Genomic DNA, 5370 nt, shown 5'->3' on the forward strand with positions numbered 1-5370 from the left:
GAGTTCCATGAGGTTTATTCCTGACCCAAGGTCACATAGAGCCTTCTCAAAGGTCATGGTGCCTATGGTGCAAGGTATTAGGAAATTTCCAGGATCCTGTTTCTTCTGAGGCAGTCTCAGTTGATCCAATGCATTTAGTTCATTGGTGAACAGGGGAGGTTCATCTCCCAAGTCTCTTTACCAAATAAATTGGCATTCAGCTTTATGATTGCACCAAGGAACTTGGCAACTTGCTCTTCAGTAACATCCTCATTCTTTTCTGAAGAGGAATACTCATCAGAGCTCATGAAGGGCGTAAGGAGGTTTAATGGAATCTCTATGGTCTCTAGATGAGCCTTAGATTCCTTTGGTTCCTCAGAGGGAAACTCCTTATTGATCACTGGACGTCCCAGGAGGTCTTCCTCACTGGAATTCACGTCCTCAACCTCTCTTACAGGTTCGGCCATGGTAATTAATTCAATGGCCTTGCACTCTCCTTTTGGATTCTCTTCTGTATTGCTTGGGAGAGTACTAGGAGGGGTTTCAGTGATTCTTTTACTCAGCTGGCCCACTTGTGCTTCCAAATTTCTAATGGAGGACCTTATTTCATTCATGAAACTCACAGTGGCCTTAGATAGATCAGAGACTAGATTTGCTAAGCTAGATGGATTCTGCTCAGAATTCTCTGTCTGTTGCTGAGTGGATGATGGAAAAGGCTTGCTATTGCTAAACCTGTTTCTTCCACCATTATTAAAGCCTTGTTAAGGCTGTTGTTGATCCTTCCATGAGAGATTTGGGTGATTTCTCCATGAGCGGTTATAGGTGTTTCCATAGGGTTCACCCATGTAATTCACCTCTGCTATTGCAGGGTTCTCAGGATCATAAGCCTCTTGAGTACTGTTGGATGCAGCTTGCATTCTATTCAGACTCTGAGAAATCATATTGACTTGCTGAGTCAATATTTTATTCTGAGCCAATATGGCATTCAGAGTGTCAATTTCAAGAACTCCCTTCTTCTGAGGCGTCCCATTACTCACAGGATTCCTCTCAGAAGTGTACATAAACTGGTTATTAGCAACCATGTCAATGAGTTCTTGAGCTTCTGCAGGCATTTTCTTTAGGTGAATGGATCCACCTGCAGAAGTATCCAATGACATCTTAGCTAATTCAGACAGACCATCATAGAATATATCCAGGATGGTCCATTCTGAAAGCATGTCAGAAGGACACTTTTTGGTCAGTTCCTTGTATCTCTCCCAAGCTTCATAGAGGGATTCACCTTCTTTCTGTCTGAAGGTTTGAACATCCACTCTAAGCTTACTAAGCTTTTGAAGAGGAAAGAACTTGGCTAAGAAAGCCGTGACCAGCTTATCCCAAGAGTTCAGGCTATCTTTGGGTTGAGAGTCCAACCACACTCTAGCTCTGTCTCTTACAGCAAATGGGAAAAATATGATCCTGTAGACTTCAGGATCTACTCCATTAGTCTTAACAGTATCACATATCTGCAAGAATTCTGTTAAGAACTGAAAAGGATCTTCAGATGGAAGTCCATGAAACTTGCAGTTTTATTGCATCAGAGAAACTAGTTGAGGCTTAAGCTCAAAATTGTTTGCTCCAATGGTAGGGATGGAGATGCTTCTTCCATGTAAATTGGAATTTGGTGCAGTAAAGTCACCAAGCATCCTCCTTGCATTATTATTATTTTCGGCTGCCATCTCCTCTTCCTTTTCAAAAATTTCTGTAAGGTTGTCTCTGGATTGTTGTATTTTAGCTTCTCTTAGTTTCCTCTTCAGAGTCCTTTCAGGTTCAGGATCTGCTTTAACAAGAATGTTCTTGTCCTTGCTCCTGCTCATATGACAAAGAAGGGAATAACAAAGAAAATATGGAATCCTCTATGTCACAATATAGAGATTCCTTTGTGTGAGTAGAAGAAGAAAAGAATGTAATGTAAAGAAGAATGGATAATCCAAACACAAGGGTGAGGATAGGAGCAGAGATATGAGATGAAGAGAAGTGTTAGTAAGTAATTAAATAAATAGAAGAAGATGAGAGAGAAGTTTTCGAAAATAATTTTTGAAAAGGAGTTGATGATTTTCGAAAATTAAAGGGAAAATAAAATTAAAATTAAAATTTAAAACAATTAGTTAATTAAAATGAAATTTTGAAAAAGAGGGAGGTATTTTCGAAAATTAGAGAGGGATAGTTAGTTAGGTAATTTTGAAAGAGATAAGAAACAAACAAAAAGTTAATTAGTTTGTTGAAACAAATTTTGAAAATCAATTTTTTAAAAGATAAGAAGATAAGAAGTTAGAAGAGATATTTTAAAATCAAATTTTTGAAAAAGATAAGATTTAAAAAGATATGATAGAAAGATATGATTAGAAATAGTTTTGAAAAAGATTTGATTTTTAAAATCACAATTGATGACTTGACTCACAAGTAATCACAAGATATGATTCTAGAACTTAAAGTTTGAATCTTTCTTAACAAGCAAGTAACAAACTTGAAATTTCTCAATCAATCATATTAAATGTTAGTAATATTTTCGAAAATTATGAGATAGAATTAAGAAAAAGATTTTTGAAAAATATTTTTATAATTTTCGAAAATAAATAAGAAAAAAAATGAAAAAGATTTGATTTTTGAAAAAGATTTTGAAAAAGATAAGATTTTTAAATTGAAAATTTGATTTGACTCATAAGAAACAACTAAATTTTGAAAAGTTTTGAAAAAGTCAACTCAAATTTTCGAAAATTTATGAGTGAAAAAGGGAAAGATATTTTTTTGATTTTTGAATTTTTAATGATGAAAGAGAAAAACACAAAATTGACTCAATGCATGAAAATTTTAGATCAAAACATGTGATGCATGCAAGAACACTATGAATGTCAAGATGAACACCAAGAACACTTTGAAGATCATGATGAACATCAAGAACATATTTTTGAAAAATTTTTTGATGCAAAGAAAACATGCAAGACACCAAACTTAGAAATTTGCAAACTTCAGACACTAACAAATTGAAAATGCATATGAAAAACAAGAAAAGACACAAAACAAGAAAATATGAAGATCAAACAAGAAGACTTACCAAGAACAACTTGAAGATCATGAAGAACACTATGAATGCATGAATTTTCGAAAAAAATTTTTAGAAAAAGAAAAATATGCAATTGACACCAAACTTAAAAATTGACTCAAGACTCAAACATAAAATATTTTTTTGATTTTTATGATTTTATGAATTTTTTTTTGGATTTTTGTATATTTTTTTTTTAAAAAACATATAGGAAAAAGAAAATAAGAAATTCAAAAATTTTTAATAAGAATTCCAGGAATCTTTCAATGTTAGCCTAAAGCTCCAATCCAAGGGTTAGACATGGCTTAATAGCCAGCCAGCTTTAGGATATAAATCAGGCATGCAACAGCTGATACTTCATCCAACTCCATATACATGCCTTTTATGCTGACAAGTGGAAGCCTCAATCCAAAAGAATTTGGATATGGCTTTACAGCCAGCCAGGCTTCAACATGTTACCATGAAACTCTAGAATTCATTCTTAAAAATTTTGAATAATTTACGAAAACAAAAGGAAATTTTTTTTTTGAAAGATTTTTGAAGAAAAATTTTTTTGGAAATAAAACAAAAAGAAAATTACCTAATCTGAGCAACATGATGAACCGTCAGTTGTCCAAACTCGAACAATCCCCGGCAACGGTGCCAAAAACTTGGTGTTGTTGCCGGACCAACTTGGCACTGATGTTACGGGACCAAAACTTGCCAAAAACTCGAACAATCCCCGGCAACGGCGCCAAAAACTTGGTATGCGAAATTGTTACTCTGAGGTTGTAAAATTTGTTGCTCGTTCTCTCCCTGGTAATGGCGCCAATAACTGGTGCACAATACCATGGTCCAAACATAACTTCACAACTTCGCACAACTAACCAGCAAGTGCACTAGGTCGTCCAAGTAATAAAACCTTACGTGAGTAAGGGTCGATCCCACGGAGATTGTTGGTATGAAGCAAGCTATGGTCATCTTATAAATCTCAGTCAGGCAGATATCAAATGGTTATGGAGTTTTCGAATAATAATAATAGATAAACAGAAAATAAAGATAGAAACACTTATGTATATCATTGGTGAGAATTTCAGATAAGCGTATAGAGATGCTTTCGTTCCTCTGACTCTCTACTTTCCCGCTGTCTTTATCCAATCAGTCTTACTCCTTTCCATGGCAAGCTTTCTGTAAGGGCATCAACGTTGTCAATGGCTACATCCCATCCTCTCTGTGAAAATGGTCCAAATGCTCTGTCACGGCATGGCTAATCATCTGGAGGTTCTCGATCATACTGGAATAGGATTTACTATCCTTTTGCGTCTGTCACTACGCCCAGCACTCGCGAGTTTGAAGTTCGTCACAACCATCCCTTCCCAGATCCTACTCGGAATACCACAGACAAGGTTTAGACTTTTCGGATCTCAGGAATGGCCATCCATGGGTTCTAACTTATACCACGAAGATTCTAATTAAGGAATCCAAGAGATACTCATTCAATCTAAGGTAGAACGGAAGTGGTTGTCAGGCACGTGTTCATAGGGAATGATGATGACTGTCATGATCACCACATTCATGTTGAAGTGCGAATGGATATCTTAGAAGCGGAATAAGTTGAATTGATTAGAAAATAGTAGTACTTTGTATTAAATCATGAGGAACAGCAGAGCTCCACACTTTAATCTATGGAGTGCAGAAACTCTACCATTTGAAAATACATAAGTGATAATGGTCCAGGCATGGCCGAATGGCCAGCCCCCATGCGTGATCAATATGATCCCAAGATGAACTAAAAAATCATAAGATGTCTAATACAATAGTAAAAAGTCCTATTTATACTAAACTAGTTACTAGGATTTACAGAAGTAAGTAATTGATGCATAAATCCATTTCCGGGGCCCACTTGGTGCGTGCTTTGGCTGAGCTTGAAGTTTACACGTGGGGAGGTCATTCATGGAGTTGAACGCCAGTCTGTAATGTGTTTCTGGCGTTCAACTCTGGTTTGTGACGTGTTTCTGGCGTTTAACTCCAGACTGCAGTGTAGAACTGGCGTTCAACGCCCTTTTGCATCGTCTAAACTCTGCCAAAGTATATATTACTGGAAAGCCCTGGATGTCTACTTTCCAACGCAATTGGAAGTGCGCCATTTTGAGTTCTGTAGCTCCAGAAAATCCATTTTGAGTGCAGGGAGGTCAGAATCCAACAGCATCAGCAGTCCTTCTTCAACCTCTGAATCTGATTTTTGCTCAAGTCCCTCAATTTCAGCCAGAAAATACCTGAAATCACAGAAAAACACACAAACTCATAGTAAAGTCCAGAAATGTGAATTTAAC

At 36.4% G+C, this 5370-nt stretch overlaps 1 non-coding gene across 1 annotated transcript; it reads left to right on the plus strand.

Annotated features, from left to right (window-relative positions):
- Positions 1 to 1190: 1190 nt before the first annotated feature.
- LOC148567968 (small nucleolar RNA R71) lies at positions 1191 to 1298 on the plus strand. Its single transcript, XR_015882651.1, has one exon. It is a non-coding gene; the product is annotated as a small nucleolar RNA R71 (small nucleolar RNA).
- The last annotated feature ends 4072 nt before the right edge of the window (positions 1299 to 5370 follow it).

The sequence above is a fragment of the Arachis ipaensis genome, chromosome B4 (genome assembly GCF_059453495.1).
Source record: "Arachis ipaensis isolate K30076 ecotype BB chromosome B4, ASM5945349v1, whole genome shotgun sequence".
Lineage (NCBI taxonomy): Eukaryota > Viridiplantae > Streptophyta > Magnoliopsida > Fabales > Fabaceae > Arachis > Arachis ipaensis.